Source organism: Lathyrus oleraceus, chromosome 4 (genome assembly GCF_024323335.1).
Source record: "Lathyrus oleraceus cultivar Zhongwan6 chromosome 4, CAAS_Psat_ZW6_1.0, whole genome shotgun sequence".
NCBI classification, from domain to species: domain Eukaryota; kingdom Viridiplantae; phylum Streptophyta; class Magnoliopsida; order Fabales; family Fabaceae; genus Lathyrus; species Lathyrus oleraceus.
This window is the reverse complement of record NC_066582.1, coordinates 205,255,713-205,276,058: the sequence shown is the minus strand read 5'-3', so window position 1 is coordinate 205,276,058 and position 20,346 is coordinate 205,255,713.

The following is a 20,346-nucleotide window of genomic DNA, read 5'->3' as shown; positions in this document are numbered from 1 at the left end:
GGTATTATGTTGGGATACTCAGAGCGCTTTATGGGATACATAGTATACAATACAAAAACTAAAATTGTGGAAGAATCAATACATGTCAAATTTGATGATAAGCCTGACTCTGAAAAGTCAAAGCTAGTTGAAAAACTTGCAGATCTGGAGATACCACTTGTAGGTTCTGACGAAAAGACTAAAGAATCCGAGGAAGCTGAAAGAGAAACACCATAAGCAACTAAAATCTAAACTAAACAGAAAAGATCAAGAAATAGACTAAACGTCTCTGAAGAATTGATTCTGGGAGACAAGGATGAACCTGTCAGAACAAGGTCTACATTCAAAGTATCTGAGGAAACCCCTCTGGGATTAGTGTCTCTGATAGAGCCAGCATCTTGTGAAGAGTCACTTCAAGACAAAGAATGGATTCTGGAAATGAAAGAAGAATTTGATCAATTTGCAAAGAACGATGCCTGGGATCTTGTACCTAAGCCAAAAGGTACCCACGTTATTTGAACCAAATAGGTGTACAGAAACAAACTAAATGAAAAAGGAAAAGTAGTCAGAAATAAAGCACGACTGATAGCTATAATACCCCAAAATTTACCCTTCATTTTTCCCGAAAAAATAAAAAAAATAAAAAAAATAAACGAAAAAAAAAAAAATTTAATTAATTAATTAAATAAATAAATAAAATAAATAAAATATAACAAATTATTTTGGACTTGGGTCTCCCTCATTTGAGCCCATTACCCACGAAAATCAGTCTATAAATACTGAAGTTTCAGTAGAGGAAAACACACTTGGAGTTACACTTGGAGTTACACTGGGAGATTCACTGGAGAAAGAAGGAAGAGAAGCAAAACCCTGAGGAAAAGATAGTGAGAGAAAAGCCAACAGAGTTCAGAGCAACCTCCAAACCCTGAAGGGAAATCAACTTGTAAACCTCACGGGTGCAACTCAATTTCAATCAAGCTCTCCAATCAAGTTTGCCCTATATCCATCATCTTTATGCCTTTTATTTGAATGTTCTAAATGTATGAGGTATTATGGGTGAATTTGATACCTTTTTTGTGAGCCCTTTTGTGAATTTTGATGGAATTATTCATGTGGTTACATTTTGATTTAGGGGCAACTCTGGGTTACCCTATTTTGTTTATTCTAACCTGTCTTGTGTTTCCATGGCATTGTTTTCTCTTGATTTCATCCTACTACTCTAACCCTTTGTCGAGTTTGGTGAGGGCTCACATGGCTTTCGCAGGGACACTCGCGTGGTTTCCCACTTTATTTGTGGGATACCCCCTGGAGTTTTATTCTGATTATTCGTGTTGACTGATTTCCTTTGACGGTCCAGCTGGAGACATTTCAGGGTTTCTTGCCCCTTTAACTGCTATAGCTTCGGATCTTTATCCGTGTGGTAATTTTTTCCCTTTCTCATACTTTATCGCTTTCTTAGCTGGAAGACCTCGATAGGAGGCAATGTTTGAGCCCCTTGGTGGCATTTTACTTTGAGATACATGTTTTGTGTTTTGTATTCATATCCCTGCAGGTAGCGCGGTTCCTTCGTCAAGGACTGCCTTTTTGCCCTCGAGCATCCCAAACCCTAAAACCCAAAGCAACACGTTTACTCCTTCTACTACAGGCGAGTAAGTCTCCAAAGGTCGAGCATCCGGTAGATTGCGTAGTAACGTTGTTCGTCCAAAACCCAATCCATAACCCCGTAGTTAGCCGAACTACGGCTTGCTCTGATTCTCATTCCAGATGAGATACGTAGGCATAAGACGCGATGTCTTAGCGAACACACATCCCCCCAACTCATAGGTCAGCCGAGCTACGAAGACTCTGATTCTCATATTCATATGAGATACGTATGCAGTGGATGCGACATCCGCGCGAGTCATTTCTCTTAACCTTTTTAGTAAATAAACACATTAGGTAAACTCACACCCTTTAGACAAAAACCACAAAAGTGGATCCCGTAGAGTACTATGGATGCGTAGGGGTGCTAATACCTTCCCTTCGCATAACCGACTCCCGAACCCAAGATTTGGTTGCGAGACCCCGTCTTGTCCTTTCCTTTTTCAGGTTTACTTCGAGCGTTTCCTTTCCCTCCTTTGGGATGAATAACGCACGGTGGCGACTCTTCTGTCTTTTTCTTTCGCCGGTTGTCTTTTTTTCGCACACTGTATTTTTTAGGTTGCGACAGCTGGCGACTCTGCTGGGGATTTTAAGAAGTTGACCTCTTGCTGGTCCATCTTCCCTAAGCGAGTCCCTCCTAGCTTTTGTAGTTTGTTTGTTTATTGGGTGTTCATGCTTTTGTACAGTTATTTATTTACCTGCTTTACCTTATTACATTGTGTACATATCATTGTTGTATCTGTTTCTGTTGGCTGGCTGCTTGGTGATCTTTGTGAGATGAGTTCTATACCCGAACTCGAGTGCACTTAAGATAGGAGAATGGCATAGTCCTGTCAACTTGTGTGGAGTATTCCTTAGCGAGTTGACTTGCAAGCCCATTCACTTGGTGGAGGTCATGTTGAGATCAATAATGTCACATAAGTAAGTTGTGGTTAGACATTACTTGTTCCAATATAGACCTAAGAAGCCAAGGACCTTAGTTTACCTAACCCATCTTGGCCTATTCGTAGGACGTAGTGCGAAAGTCGTTCAAATGTAAGATTTGATACGATTGTTACGCGATACTACACTCATAAGAGTCTCTCTTGAGAATATTGTTGGAATACGAGTAGTCGTTCCTCTAATAATATCCGAAAGATGGGATTATGACTATGGGAACCTTTTTGTAGAACATGTTTGGCAGGTTTAAACCTTAGTACACTCCTTTTGGGTGGTTCTTAACCTAAACTCCATGCTCGTGACTTGCGACAAACCCTTGATTCATGGTTGATCCGATCAGGTATCCTTAATATCAATGAAACTCGGGTGTTGATAAGGTGTAAACCATAATCCGCCAAAATTGGTGGTTGATATTAAGGATAACATGATCCATCCCATGACCTTTGTTTGGTGTGCTCTTAATTTCTCTCCAGACAGTGCAACCTGACAGATGTTCAAGCAGATACAGCAATCCTGATTGACATGCCACTGCACTGCATTCACATCATTTTGCATTCATAATCATTCACACATGTTTATCCATTTCTGTGGGGTTTATATCTTCCACTTGATTCTAGTTGGAATTTTCTTGGTTCTCATCAACGGCTTAGTCTTTTCTTACACTGTTTATCAAATGTGAGACTGGAATCAAGGGGGTAGAATACCTTTGGAATTGATAAACATGTCATTGCATTTGCATATTCATTAGCATGTCTTGCATAACAGGTACTGCCGCAGGGGTGACCATTCCAGCTACAGCACCACTACAACAACAACAATCACAACGTCAACCAGCTCAGTATCAACAGCAGCAACAACCAGGTAACAGACCCGCTTATCAACAGAGGCAAAGGATGATGGACCAGCGTTTCGACACCCTTCCAATGTCGTACGCTCAGATGCTTTCTAGTCTTCAACAACTACAGCTTGTGCAATTGCGCACTCTGGCTCCTCCTGTTGGTAGACTTCCGGTGGGTTACGACGCCAACGCTAGGTGTAGCTTCCACTCTGGGGCACCTGGCCATGATATTGAGAACTGCAAAGTTTTTAAGCACGTAGTTCAGGACCTCATAGACTTAAAGGCCATCGACCTTGCACCAGCTCCGAATGTCGTCAACAATCCCATGCCCCAGCATGGTGGTGCGAACGTTAATTTGGTAGAGGGAGAAGCCAAGTCCATTAAGGATGTGTTGAAGTTGAAGACTCCATTGTTGGATATCAAAGGATGCTTGCTGAAGGCCGATGTCTTCCCCGGTTGTGGGGAGGGTTGTTTGGATTGTGCTACTCAGGGCGGAGGTTGTTTGAAGCTACAGCAGGGTATCCAGGCCTTGCTCGACAAAGGTATCCTCCAGGTTGAAGATTTGTCTGTGAAAGAGGCTAAAGCGGGTGCCTCTATCTCATCCTTTAAGCAGGCACGGGCCGTGGTGGATTCAGGTGTTGCTCCCGGTTGGAGGCGTCTGTTGGAATTACCAGTGAAAGAAGATAAGTTCGGGATTGGGTATCAGCCAACTCTAACTTCTACAACTTCAACACTTCAGACTCATCAGGGGCCGATTACTTTCTCCAGCGCTGGCATCATTCAGTATGGTCAAGTCTCTACAGTCAACGAAGAAGAGGGGGATAGTGATTGTGACATTGACAACTGGGTGCGTCCGAGGATCCCGGGTGAAGTTCTCAACAATTGGTCTTCTGAAGAGATTATCCAAGTCACTCTTCTTGAAGAGTAATTTTCTTTGTTTATTCATGCATATCCAAGTCTTACGTTCTGCCCAGGGCGTAATGACTCATTGTAGGGCCCACCTATGTGACACTTGCATTTTTTATCATAAATAAAGGACGTCTTTTTGCATTCAAATATTTCGTTCCCTGTCTTTCTATTTTTGCAGTTTTTCAAAATAAAAAAAATGGCAATGTTTTGTTTAGTTTTCACTTCTTGTTCACACTCATAAGCACATACCATCACTCATGCAGATGCACAACACCGGATCCTATTGATAACGGTTCTGCTATGGCTCGTTTCGACTTTGAAAATCCAATCTTTCAAGCTGAAGAAGAGGGTGATGAAGACTGTGAACTCCCTGAAGAGCTTACCAGGTTATTAAAACAAGAGGAAAGGGTTATTCAACCGCATCAAGAGTCTGTTGAAGTGATTAATCTCGGCACCGAGGACACCAAGAGAGAAATCAAGATAGGGGCTGCTTTGGAAGACAATGTGAAGAAAGGGCTGATTGAATTGCTGCAAGAATACGTTGACATCTTCGCCTGGTCTTATCAGGACATGCCTGGGCTGGACACAGACATCGTGGTGCACCGCTTGCCTCTCAAAGAAGGTTGTCCTCCGGTCAAGCAGAAGCTCAGAAGAACAAGACCAGAGATGGCTGTCAAGATAAAGGAAGAAGTGCAAAAGCAGTTGGATGCAGGGTTTCTAGAAGTCACCAATTATCCGCCATGGGTTGCAAACATCGTCCCAGTACCTAAGAAGGACGGAAAGGTACGGATGTGTGTCGACTACCGGGATCTGAACAGAGCTAGCCCTAAAGATGATTTCCCATTACCTCACATCGACGTTTTGGTGGATAATACAGCTCAGTTCTCGGTATTCTCCTTCATGGATGGCTTTTCTGGCTATAACCAAATCAAGATGGCACCAGAAGACATGGAAAAGACAACTTTCATAACCCCATGGGGCACCTTCTGCTACAAGGTGATGCCGTTTGGTCTGAAAAATGCCGGAGCAACATATCAGCGAGCAATGGTGACTCTGTTCCATGATATGATTCATCATGAAATCGAGGTTTATGTGGACGATATGATTGCCAAATCTCAGACAGAAGAAGAACATTTGTTGAATTTGCAGAAACTGTTTGAGCGTTTGAGGAAATTCAAACTGAGACTTAATCCGAATAAGTGCACTTTCGGGGTGAGATCGGGAAAATTGTTGGGTTTTATTGTTAGCGGAAAAGGGATTGAGGTGGATCCTGACAAAGTAAAAGCGATACAGGAAATGCCAGAGCCAAGAACAGAGAAGCAAGTCCGTAGTTTCTTAGGAAGGTTGAACTACATTGCAAGGTTCATCTCTCACCTAACAACCACGTGTGAGCCAATTTTCAAATTGCTGAGGAAGGATCAGGCTATCAGGTGGAATGAAGATTGTCAAAGGGCTTTCGAGAAGATAAAAGAGTATCTACAGAAACCTCCGATCCTTATACCTCCAGTTCCTGGGAGACCTCTGATAATGTACCTATCAGTGACCGAGAACTCGATGGGGTGTGTATTGGGACAGCATGACGAGTCTGGTCGAAAAGAGCATGCCATATACTACCTTAGCAAAAAGTTTACCGACTATGAAATCAAATATTCGCAGCCTGAGAAAACTTGCTGTGCGTTGGCCTGGGCTGCTCGCCGACTGAGACAGTATATGTTGAACCATACTACCTTGTTGATTTCTAAGATGGATCCAGTGAAATACATATTCGAGAAGCCAGCTCTCACCGGAAGGGTCGCTCGTTGGCAAATGATTTTAACAGAGTATGATATTCAGTACACGTCACAGAAGGCCATCAAAGGGAGTATTCTGTCAGACTACCTTGCCGAGCAACCGATTGATGATTATGAGCTAATGAAGTTTGAATTCCCTGATGAAGACATCATGTTCCTCAAGATGAAAGACTGTGAAGAGCCAGTTGTTGAGGAGGGACCTGATCCAAACGAAAAGTGGACTTTGTTGTTTGATGGGGCTGTCAATGCTAGAGGAAGTGGAATTGGTGCTGTCATTATAACTCCGAAGGGTGCCCACATGCCTTTCACCGCTCGTTTGACTTTTGAGTGCACAAATAATGAAGCTGAGTACGAGGCCTGTATCTTGGGTATTGAGCAAGCCATTGATCTGAGAATCAAGACTCTGGACATCTTCGGAGATTTAGCTCTGGTGATCAATCAAGTGAATGGTGATTGGAATACTCTCCAGCCCACTCTGGTCCCCTACAGAGATTACACGAGAAGACTTTTGACTTTCTTCACAATGGTAAAATTGTATCATATACCTCGTGATGAGAACCAGATGGCAGACGCACTTGCTACTCTATCCTCCATGATCAAGGTAATTCGTTGGAACCATGCTCCCAGGATCGATGTGATGCGCCTTGACAGGGCCGCGTATGTGTTTGCTGCTGAACTGGTAGTCGATGACAAGCCCTGGTATCACGATATCAAGTGCTTTCTGAAGAATCAAGAGTACCCTGCAGGGGCATCCAACAATGACAGAAAGACTTTGAGAAGATTGGCAGGCAGTTTCTTCTTGAACAAAGACGATGTGCTGTATAAGAGGAACTTCGACATGGTTTTGCTCAGATGCGTGGACAGACACGAGGCGGACATGTTAATGCAGGAAGTTCATGAAGGTTCCTTCGGTACTCATGCCGGCGGACATGCAATGGCTAAGAAATTGTTGAGAGCGGTTATTATTGGATGACCATGGAATCAGATTGTTTCAAGTATGCTCGGAAGTGTCATAAATGCCAGATTTATGCTGATAAGGTGCATGTACCGCCGAATCCTCTGAATGTGATGTCTTCGCCGTGGCCGTTTGCCATGTGGAGCATTGACATGATTGGAAAGATTGAGCCGACTGCTTCCAATGGGCATCGCTTCATCCTTGTTGCCATCGACTATTTCACCAAGTGGGTCGAGGCAGCGTCGTTCGCGAATGTCACCAGACATGTGGTTGCCCGTTTCATCAAGAAAGAAATCATTTGTCGCTATGGGATTCCCGAAAGAATCATTACTGATAATGGTTCTAATCTCAACAACAAAATGATGAAGGAGTTGTGTCAGAACTTCAACATTCAGCATCACAACTCTCCCCCTTACCGCCCTAAGATGAACGGCGCTGTTGAGGCGGCAAATAAGAACATAAAGAAGATTGTGCAGAAGATGGTCGTCACGTACAGAGATTGACATGAGATACTACCCTTCGCCTTGCATGGGTACCGTACTTCAGTACGTACATCGACCGGGGCAACCCCTTACTCCCTTGTGTATGGTATGGAAGCAGTCCTACCTGTTGAAGTGGAGATTCCTTCCCTAAGAGTCTTGTTGGATGTCAAGCTAGACGAAGCTGAATGGATTCGGACAAGGTTCAATGAGTTAAGTCTTATCGAAGAGAAGCGAATGGCAGCCATTTGTCATGGGCAGTTGTATCAGAGTCGGATGAAGAGAGCCTTTGATCAGAAAGTGCGTTCTCGTTGTTTCCAAGTCGGAGATTTAGTTTTGAAAAGGATCCTTCCTCCTCAGACAGATCGCAGGGGCAAGTGGGCTCCTAACTATGATGGACCGTATATCGTCACCAAGGTTTTTGATGGTGGGGCTTTAATGCTTGCAACTATGGATGGTGAAAACTTCACTTCCCCTGTGAACTCAGACGCAGTTAAAAAATACTTCGCATAAAATAGACCCGCTGGACAGTAAAAAGAGTAGTCCAGGCAAAAATGGGCATCCCGACGAACCAAGAAAATGAAAAGGTTCGGGCAAAAATTAGGGATTAAAAATGAAAAGATCGTACACCCGGTAAGTTGAAAACCTGAAAAGGCAACTTAGGCAAAAATGGGTATCCCGGTGGATTGAAAACCCGAAAAGGGCGATTCAGGCAAAAGTTAGGGATTAAGCGAATGACTGCGTTCTGAGTAGTTCTAAATCTCATCTCGTGCCAATGACTAGAAATTTTTGAAGGATAGGAAACAGTCCAATCACTCTTTCAAAAGGCTGATTATCTGGAGGATCTTGAAGACGAGCAAGTCATAGCAGAATTGGAACCCAATAGAAATCCATTTCACATTGCCATTAGATTAATTTCTGTTTTTATCTTTTGTGCGATTACCTCTTTCCAGGGATTGCTTCCTGATGTAAATGCCTATTCAGAGGCCATTCAATCAATAAAATCATGTTATTCAGTATATCTCTGTTTTCATTTTCATTTTACTGTTTTGTTTACAAAAATGACGTTCGAATTTTTGATAAACATTGCATCATGACACATAAGGGCTTTACAGGTACAGGCTTAAAAACATTTAAAATTGCTATAAATTTTAAGTGCTTTGGATCGTCTATTCAGAACAGATACCCTCGGGGCATTTCCTTAAAATCTCCTGTAGATGATCGTGAATATCTTCCCCAGTGAAGTCGCCAACAGACGAATTCAGTGTCTTGACCCTGCAGAGCTGATCAGAGCGTTGGATTCTTCAATCCCCAGCAGTTTCTCACCACCGTAGTTCCCCAAGCGGTTGTTTCAAGACATACACTCCCCAGTAGAGTTGACAGTGTCAGACTATATATCCCCAGCGGAGTTGACAGTGCCAGACTGTATCTTCCCAGCAGAAGTGGCTGCTTCTTAGAGTTCGATGCCAGATCGATAATCCCAATGCCAGATCCATGGTTTCTTTCCTTGAAGCAGAACCTCGGTACCGTATCAGTGTTTGCTCCCCCTGCTGAGTCGTCTCTCGCAAATCGTGGTTGCCAGAACCATTGTAGCTTTCCTCAGCAGCAGGCTTCCAATGCCATTCTTTCCCCGATCAGAGTCTCGGTATGGCCAGAACACCGCATGGCTAGTCATCTCCCCACAGAGTTCTTTGCGCTGTGCATCTCCAACAGCCTTGCCAGGGTCCAGAAGATGGTGATCATTTCTCCAGCAGATCCCTTGCCTCAGCTTGGCATTCTACCCAGCATTTCGCATCCCTGCATGTAGAATCATATTGCATTGCATCCTTCCAAATCGCGTAGCATTTCCATTTTCATGGAGTATTACGCCATTGAAAAATTCAAACATACGCATGTAAGCATAAAACATTCTCGGTATCCCAAGTGATAAGCTAGAAGTTGTTTCCAGTACTCAGACTGAAGATTGTTCATGACTTACCTTTGTTATCCCCAGCAAGTGTCATTGGCCCATGCGCCACCTCTATTATCATTCCCTATTTCTGCCAATGCTGACAGGCATGAAGTTTTCCGGTATCCAGACCGAAGTGGCATTCAGGCCAGTTTTCCGGTATCCAGACCGAAGTGGCATTCAGGCCAATTTTCCGATGTTCAGATCGAAGAAGGTTCCGACGTTCAGGTCGATGCGACTTGTGGCATTCAGGCCCATTTTCCGATGTTCAGATCGAAATCCTTTCCAGTATTCAGACTGATGAGTGGCATTCAAGCCATGGTTATTTCTGTGTTACCATTTATTTTGGTATCCAGTTTAACATTCTTTTTCGATATTCAAACTGACTCTCACCGTACCAGACGAATTCTTCTTTCAAGACCACCTCTTTGCTGATTCTGACAGACATTGTTACTTCACTTCACTTCAGTGCAAATTTTTGGGCTTTTATTGTATTCAATCCCTTGATACCTCGAAAGTACGAAAGCAGCTGTCATCTTCTTTCCGGGTCTCCAGTTGATTGAATAGGGGCAGCTGTAATACCCCAAAATTTACCCTTCATTTTTCCCGAAAAAAAAAAATAAAAAAAAAATAAACGAAAAAAAAATAAAAAAAAAAATAAACGAAAAAAAAAAAAATTAATTAATTAATTAATTAATTAATTAATTAATTAATTAATTAATTAAATAAATAAATAAAATAAATAAATAAAATATAACAAATTATTTTGGACTTGGGTCTCCCTCATTTGAGCCCATTACCCACGAAAATCAGTCTATAAATACTGAAGTTTCAGTAGAGGAAAACACACTTGGAGTTACACTTGGAGTTACACTGGGAGATTCACTGGAGAAAGAAGAAAGAGAAGCAAAACCCTGAGGAAAAGATAGTGAGAGAAAAGCCAACAGAGTTCAGAGCAACCTCCAAACCCTGAAGGGAAATCAACTTGTAAACCTCACGGGTGCAACTCAATTTCAAACAAGCTCTCCAATCAGGTTTGCCCTATATCCATCATCTTTATGCCTTTTATTTGAATGTTCTAAATGTATGAGGTATTATGGGTGAATTTGATACCTTTTTTGTGAGCCCTTTTGTGAATTTTGATGGAATTATTCATGTGGTTACATTTTGATTTAGGGGCAACTCTGGGTTACCCTATTTTGTTTATTCTAACCTGTCTTGTGTTTCCATGGCATTGTTTTCTCTTGATTTCATCCTACTACTCTAACCCTTTGTCGAGTTTGGTGAGGGCTCACATGGCTTTCGCAGGGACACTCGCGTGGTTTCCCACTTTATTTGTGGGATACCCCCTGGAGTTTTATTCTGATTATTCGTGTTGACTGATTTCCTTTGACGGTCCAGCTGGAGACATTTCAGGGTTTCTTGCCCCTTTAACTGCTATAGCTTCGGATCTTTATCCGTGTGGTAATTTTTTCCCTTTCTCATACTTTATCGCTTTCTTAGCTGGAAGACCTCGATAGGAGGCAATGTTTGAGCCCCTTGGTGGCATTTTACTTTGAGATACATGTTTTGTGTTTTGTATTCATATCCCTGCAGGTAGCGCGGTTCCTTCGTCAAGGACTGCCTTTTTGCCCTCGAGCATCCCAAACCCTAAAACCCAAAGCAACACGTTTACTCCTTCTACTACAGGCGAGTAAGTCTCCAAAGGTCGAGCATCCGGTAGATTGCGTAGTAACGTTGTTCGTCCAAAACCCAATCCATAACCCCGTAGTTAGCCGAACTACGGCTTGCTCTGATTCTCATTCCAGATGAGATACGTAGGCATAAGACGCGATGTCTTAGCGAACACACATCCCCCCAACTCATAGGTCAGCCGAGCTACGAAGACTCTGATTCTCATATTCAGATGAGATACGTATGCAGTGGATGCGACATCCGCGCGAGTCATTTCTCTTAACCTTTTTAGTAAATAAACACATTAGGTAAACTCACACCCTTTAGACAAAAACCACAAAAGTGGATCCCGTAGAGTACTATGGATGCGTAGGGGTGCTAATACCTTCCCTTCGCATAACCGACTCCCGAACCCAAGATTTGGTTGCGAGACCCCGTCTTGTCCTTTCCTTTTTCAGGTTTACTTCGAGCGTTTCCTTTCCCTCCTTTGGGATGAATAACGCACGGTGGCGACTCTTCTGTCTTTTTCTTTCGCAGGTTGTCTTTTTTTCGCACACTGTATTTTTCAGGTTGCGACAATAGCACAAGGTTATAGTCAACAAGAAGGCATTGACTACAACGAAACCTTTGCTCCAGTCGCTAGGTTAGAATCTATTTGTTTACTTGTATCATTCGTTGTAAATTATTCCATCAAACTATATTAGATGGATGTCAATAGTGCATTTCTGAATGGATATATTTATGAGGAAGTGTATGTTTATCAACCTCCAGGTTTTGAAAACTCAAAATGTCCAGAACATGTTTTTAAACTGAAAAAATCTTTGTATGGCCTAAAACAAGCTCCTAGAGCTTGGTATGAAAGACTAAGCACTTTTCTTCTAGAACATGATTTTATCAGAGGCGAAGTTGACTCTACATTCTTTTGTAAAAACATCATAAATGACCTCATGATCTATCAGATACATGTTGATGATATAATCTTTGGTTCTGCTAACCCTTCTGTTTATCACGAATTCTCTGAGTTAATGCAGTCAGAATTTGAAATGAGTTTGATGCAAGAACTAAAATTCTTTATAGGAATTCAAATTAACCAAGCCTCAAACGCTGCATATGTATATCAAAGCAAATATATAAAAGACATTCTGAAGAAATTTGAAATGTCAGAAAGTAAACCAGCAAAGACTCCCATGCATCCCACCTGCATTCTGGAGAAAGAAGAGGTAAGTCAAAATGTTTGTCATAAGATCTATCGTGGTATGATAAGATCTCTTCTCTATCTGAGTGCAACACGGCCAAATATTCTCTTCAGTGTTTGCCTCTGTGTCAGATTCCAGTTAGATCCAAGGGAATCTCATCTAACAGTTGTTAAGAGAATCCTAAGGTATCTGAAAGGAACACCTAACCTTGGTTTGATGTATGAGAAAACATCAGAGTATAGGCTTTCTGGATATTATGATGAAGATTACGCTGGAGACAGATTGGAACTAAAAAGTATATCTGGAAACTGTCAATTTCTGGGAGGAAACCGTATCTCTTGGGCTAGCAAAAGACAGTCAACCATAGCATTCTCTACTACAGAAGCAGAATATATTCCATTTTCATTATGCACTACTCAGATGCTCTAAACAAAGAATTAACTAGAAGACCTTTAGATATATGAGAGTAACATTCCTATCTTTTGTGACAATACTGCTGCCATATGTTTAAGTAAGAACCTTATTTTGCACTCCAAAGCAAAGCACATAGAAATTAAGCATCATTTTATCAAAGACTATGTTCATAAAGGGGTAATAACATTAAAATTCATAGATACAGACCACCAATGGGCTGATATCTTCACAAAACCCCTAGCTGAAGATAGATTCTCATTCATTCTGAAACACTTAAACATGGCAAGTTGCCCATTATGAGTCAAAAATATGTGTTCCTTCTATGAAATGTCAAAATAGGCGCTAACTTACAACCTTTTGGCATTTGGATCTGACTCTGATATTTCTACTAGTTATAAGTAATCTGAATCAGAAATCCTTAGGACCTAATCTCTTGGTATTCCTGAAGTCAGATATATCAACATGTGGCCTCTCTTGCGTCTGACCTTGGATCTTCTAGACAACTGTCTAGCACATAACTCAAGAGCCACACTATTGAGATCTCCTTGAGCAGTGTGCAGATTTTTGGGATTAGACATCCATCATAAGATGAAATTATTTTTCCCCTCGCGTGTCAACTTAGTTTTTGTGCTATTAATTACTTGTTGTTTACTATTCCCATTAAAATGATGTCGTTTTGCATGCTAACGTTGTGTATATATACTTGTCACAACTCCCACTCTCACACTTTTCACTCACAATCTAACACAAACCCTTGCTACTAACCCTCTCTCTAAGTTCTTCAGTGTTCTTCACTTGTTCTTTATCTTCTTCATGGATTCATAACAACAACAAGTGTACAATTTCTCTCTACAAATGGAATCAACTGAATAACATACAACTGCTTCCCAGCAAACCACCACTATAACTGCTGCAATATGAACTCCAGACTACAAGGAACCACACATTTTGGATCGGTCAGCCCACATTCATCTTGCAACTCCTTTTGACAAACTGGAGTTCTATGTGAATCTCTGGTAGATTTTGAAAACATGAAGCGAAATGGTATTTATCTCACGGAGGAATTAAGGAAGCAAGGTTGGGAAAACTGCTTTCAGAGACTCTATGGTCCAGTCTACACATTTCTAGTCAAGGAGTTATGGATATTTGCAGATTGTGGTGACCACTGCATCGACTCACACGTTCTGGGGGTGAAGATGGTCATTACTGAGAAATCTATCGCAAAACTTCTAAATATGGAGAAGACTGGCGGAAGAAGATCCTACAACATCAACCCTAGGGCAAAATATATGTCCCAGGAGATTATTCCTACCATCTTCAAGCAGAGCGCAGAAGGAAAATCCTCCAAGAACAAGGAACTTCACCAGAATCTGAGAGTTTGGCTGAAGATTATTCTGGGTACTATTCATCATCGCCTAGCATCAAATTCATCAGATTACATCAACACTGACCAGAAATGCATCTTTTACTGCCTCCACAAAGGACTCAAGCTAAATCTGCCAGCCCTATTGTTTAAGTATCTGAGGGACTCCGTCTGGGATACCAGAAACCACATGAAGCCCAGAAACTACATTCCTTTGGGAAGGCTAATCTTCGACGTTCTGATAGAAAGTGGATTGGTGGATCATCTGATATCCCATAATCTGATGGAATATGTGACGGTAGACACTAGAAAGCCTCTGAACTCAAGAATTTTGAAGAGCATGGGCATCATTGAGAGAGTTCTGGTCAAGCCATCTTCGGACACCTCTTGGGAAGCTCTGAAGGATCAGAGGAAGATACCCAATGGTCTCTATCTATTCTCTAAGATAGATCCCCCAGAGGTTATCACCCACTATCTGCGGGACCTGGAAAATCAAGGGGTAGACATCTCTGACTTCTCGGTGGATTGGCTACCTGAACATCCACCCAATTTCATGAGGAGGATGTGAGATCCATCTAAAAGAAAGTCAAAGAAGAAAACTCAGAAGCTGGGGGAACCATCTGTATCCATACCACCTGTGCCTCTGGTCTCCTTCTCTCCAAGTAAGTCTCAACCCTCTGAATCTCCTACTTTTCATTTAAGGCAATTGTCTTCTTCCTTACCTCAACCATCCCCAATCTACACACACTCTGAACCCACAACACCCCCCACAAATCCTTCTGAAACTCATACCTATAACCCACCATCACCTCCCCTTCAACATTTTAATCTCACCACCACAACATTACCCATATCTGAGGCCCTACTATTCAATGAACCCATATCACCACCCCCCTCTACTCCCTCGTCTCCACCTTACTATAACATCTCATATGTTTCTGACCAGCCTGAACAATCTGACCCTCAATACCCTACTCTTATGCAACTCCAAGCTCATGCCCTCTCTACTCAAAACCCATATGAGCCATAAACTTCCATCCCTTCCCCATCTGAACACCCAACAACACCACCCTCTGAACATCACACCGAAACTCCCTCTGAAAACCATGTTACCCAAACATCTAACCCTCTCATTGAAACCATCCCCACACCACCAGAACTTATCCTTCTCACTTATGAACCATAACCTATCTCTCCCACCTTTGAAACAGAACCCACCTTCCCTACTCTTGAAGAGGCAGTCGCCTTATTTATTGATTCTTCAGTGGAAAAGCTCAAATCATTGTCTAAAAACTCTAAAATCAGTGATGACCCCTCTGCAATGAGGATTCACTGGAATAGAGTAATAAGATGGATGACATCTGAGGCCTTCAAGCTGAAAGGTCTCTCTGAACAAATCAGAAACGACTTTATCAAGGAAGCTGGAGAGAGGTTACAAGCCCGTCTGGCCAGAGAGGCAGAAGAGAGAGCTCGCAGAGAAGTTGAGGAAAAGTATCGATTAGAAGAAGAAGATAAAGCAAGAAGAGAAGCTGCAAAAAAGGCCACCACTGAGGTTGTAGCTGCTGAAGCTGAAGCCAAAGCCAAGGTTGATGCTGAAGAAGCAGCACACATTATTGTGGAAGAAGCTGCCAAGGCTAAGGACACTGCTCTGACTCAAGGGGAGTCATCTCACTCTGATTTTGCCCCACTAGTGTTGAAGACTCTTGAGGAACTAAATAAAGAGCAAAATATTGTGAGAGCCAGACTGGACCAACATGACTATGTCAACTCCAACATTCAGAATCTACTGACTCAGCTGCTGCAGAGGATGCCGCCTCCTCCGAACCCTTAGGCACACTTAGGATTTTTATGCTATATTTATTTAAGTGTTTAACTTCTATGTTTTTCTTCTTTCTCTTATCTGTACTTTTCTCTTATCAATGAAATTTGTTTTGCCTTTACTTTCCTTGCTATGTCTTTTTGAGTCTGACAAAAAAGGGGGAGAATAAATTAAACAGCCTCTGATGAAATAATATTTAAGCCTCATAATGCACTGCGCACATTTAAAAACTATTATTATGAAGTCTAAAGCTCTGCAGGAAGTATCTGAGTTAAAACATCTGAGAAACAAGTTATACAACTTAAGGAGATCTGGTAAGAACATCTAAACCTTTTTAAGCATCTAATTTAGGGGGAGATTGCTTATCTCAGGGGGAGTCATCATACATCTGACTCTGAGATAACTCATTTAAATGTTTTATGAAGTATCACTATTTCATCAAAAGTCTGAAGTTTTTGTCATCATCAAAAAGGGGGAGATTGTTAGAACAAGATTTTGGGTCTACGATTCATCTCTAAGTTTTTATGATAATAAAGGATGAAACAAATTGGTACCCTAATGAATTTATCTAAGTATGCATGACTCTAATAGAAAATGGATCTGATAGATAACAGCTGACATCATATAAGTCTAGAACAGATGACTTAGAATCAAATAAAGAAGTCGCTCTGACTATGAAGACAATGTCGCCCACAACATTTGAGGTTTGAAGACTCAGATACTCTGAATCTGAAGGATTCCACACTTAGTTACTCTACTGATCCGTACATCTGAAGAAGGTCCAACTGAAGACATATCAAGAACTTCTGAAGAAAAATAATTTCTAAACAACTATCGGAAGAATACATGTTGAACAAGAAGATCTGGATTTTGCGCACCCTGATTCACGCCAACAGATCAACATTAAAGACTTAACAACGAAGTTTCCATATATGGTATTAATCTTTATTTGGATAAAAATAAATACTCTCCAAATTTCTATGGAAAGGACATCAAACTTAATGTCAATTAAGTCCCATCATTGTCAAGATATCAATATAAATGCTTTAGCCAACGGCATCACATCCAAAGCACTATATAAAGGCCATATCATCTTCAAACAACACATGAAGCAATCATACAAGAATACTGAAAACTCATTATATATTTTTAATTCTTGTTCAAATCTGTTCACACGAGTTGTTGCTCTTGGTGCGAATTTTTATTGTTCTTACTGTGTTAAAATTACTTACCTAGAAGCACTAAACACTTCCTTGTAATTCTCAAATAGTTATCGAATATTTCCTCAAGTGACTTGTGAAGTCTGTAGACTTGAGAGGGCTAAGAGATATTTGTTCTCTTAGACTCTTTTGTCGTAATCTTTCTAGATTATTGGATTAAGTTCTTGTTGAAGGCGAAATCACCTTGGTCGGGTGGACTAGAGTAGCTTTGAATATTCAAGCAAACCAGGATAAACTTTTGTGTTGATTGCTTTATCTTTCGTGTGTGTTTTGTTTGCAAAAGTTTTTATTATCAGGGAAAATAATTCAAACCCCCCTTTCTTGTTTTTCTCTACCTTCAATTGGTATCAGAGCTTCGGCTCTGTTATTGATTTTCAAATCAAACATTAACAGTGTAGAGAAGATCCAGCGTGAGAAAAACATAATGACTAACACCAATGAAAGAGACAGCTACAATGCAAAACCTCCAGTGTTTGATGGAGAAAGGTTTGATTGTTGGAAAGACAGAATCAAAAGTTTCTTTCTGGATTATGACGCTGACTTATGGGACATAGTTACAATTGGCAATGAACCACTTGTATCTGATGTTGGTATTGTTATTGCCATAAATAAAACGACTGATGATTAGAAGCGTGATTTCAAAAATCACCACAAAGCAAGAACAATATTGTTGAATGCCATATCCTACAATGAATATGAAAAGATCACCAACAGGGAAATAGCTAAAAAAATACTTGACTCCTTAAAGATGACCCATGAAGGGAACACTTACGTCAAAGAGACAAAGGCTCTGGATCTAATTCAAAAATATGAAGCATTCAAAATAGAGGATGATAAAGTTGTAGAGGTAATGTTTTCTAGATTTCAAACTTTAATTGCAGGACTCAAGGTTCTGGACAAGGGCTACACAACTGTAGATCATGTCAAAAATATTGTCAAAAGCTTTCCAAAGAAGTGGAGACCTATGGTCACTGCATTGAAGCTATCAAAAGATATGAACAACATAATCCTGAAAGAACTCATAAGCTCCCTCAGGAGTCATGAGATAGAACAAAAGGAAGACGAGCCCCAAAAGAACAAAATAAATCTGTGGCTCTGAAGTCTAGATCGGAAAGACGCAAGCCAGAAAGGAACAAATCTTTTTAAGCCGAAGAAGAAGACAATGATGACTCTGAAAAGGATGATTCTGATGATGAAGGAGAGTTATCTCTTCTAACCATAAGAGTTAAACAACTTTGGATAAAAAGGAATAATAACTTCAGAAAACCAAGACAGAAGGGAGATCACTCAGAATCAACTTCTAGAAGCAAACTAAACAAAGAGGTAACATGCTATGAATGTAAAGAACCAGGACACTATAGAAACGAATGTCCAAAGCTAAAGAAAGACAGTTCCAGAAAAGAAGGATTCAAGAAAAACTCCTTCAAAACTAAGAAGGGACTCATGGCTACCTAGGATGACTCTGAATCAGATGCCTCAGAATCAGACTCTGAAGAGAACAGGCAAATGTGGCATTCATGGCTACCACATCTGGAAGTACATCCGAAAGAGAATCTGATCCTGAAGATGTATTTTCTGATCTATCTCACTCTGACCTTGAATCTTTCTTATTTGAATCTCTAATCCCCTATCACAAGCTTCGACAGAAATTCAAGGCTCTAAATAAAGTCCTTGAAGAAACTGTTGAAGAATGTGATAAGCTTGAGATAGAAGTTTCTGAATTAAAAGGCAACATTTTTGTTTTGGAAAAAGAAAATGAATGTTCAATTAAAAATGTTTAAAACTTGAAGAAACTCTATCCAAAGCTCCATAAACTTCTGACACAATCATATACAAATATGAAAAAGCATTTCAAAATTTTCTGAAAAATGGCCTAGAAAGAAGCAAAATGGCTTCCATGATTTATGGAGTTAGCTAGAATAAGAAAAGACAGATAGGATATGACTCTAATAAAGATGAGCAAATACCTTATGTAGATGATAAACCTAAATCTCCCTTTTCTTATCAGTACACACATGCACAAACACAAAATTTTACTAATGCCAGAAAACCCAAAGTTTCCAGAAACTCTGGGAGAACTAATCACAAAGGAACCAAAAGATTATGGGTACCAAAAGATAAAATAGTCTATATTGCAGATATCCTATGTAGCAGAGTTAAGACACCAATCATGGTACCTGAACTCTGGATGCTCACGACACATAGATCATAAGTGCATCCTCTATTGTCTGCATAAAGGTCTAAAACTGAACCTTCCTTTTCTCCTCTTCAAATATCTTAGAGACTCAGCCAGAGACACAAGGAACAACATGAAGCCCAGGAACTACATCCCTCTGGGAAGATTAATTTCAGACGTTCTGATAGAGAGTGGTCTGGTGGACCATCTCATCTCTTTAAATATGATGGAATACATCATTGTGGACATTGGGAAGCCTCTCAATGGGAGGAATCTGAAGAGCATGGATCTGATTGACAAGGTCCGTGTCAAACCCACAAGAAACACCTCTTGGGAAGTTCTAAAGGAGAAAAGAGAGAAAGCTAATGAGATGTATCTCTTCTCAAAGATTGATCCTCCAGAATCGCATGTTACTTGCAGGATCTGGAAGCTCAATGATATGACATCTCTGGATTCAGCTTAGACTGGCTCCCAGATCAACCCTCCAACTTCCTGAATAGAAAGACAGAACCTTCTTAGAAGAAGAAGAAGAAGAGGAGTCTCAAGCTGGGAGAATCTTCAGCGATTCAGAAGACGCCAGTGCCTCTGACTTTTTCAGCACCTTCAGGTAAGTCACCTATCTCAGAAGCTCCTCTTACTTCTGGTTCTAGACAACTTTCCTCATCACTCCTTCTTCCACCCCTCATACTCTCAACCACTGTAACTACATCCTTCACCTCACCTTTCACATATATTATAGCTCCCAGAGCAAAATCCAAATCTCAACAACAAACAACTTCACTATCTTCCTCATTTGAACCAACACCTTCTATACCCATCCTCTCTGAACCAAACCCATCAGAACCCATAACATATAACCTCATCCCTCTCAGAACCATCACACCTTCATCTCCATTACCTCTCTTCAACCTCCAAACCACATTCATCCCCCACTTGGAAGCCATAATGTTCAACGAACCCCTATTACCATCCCTCTCCTCAAACCCTAGCTCCCTTCCTTATTATG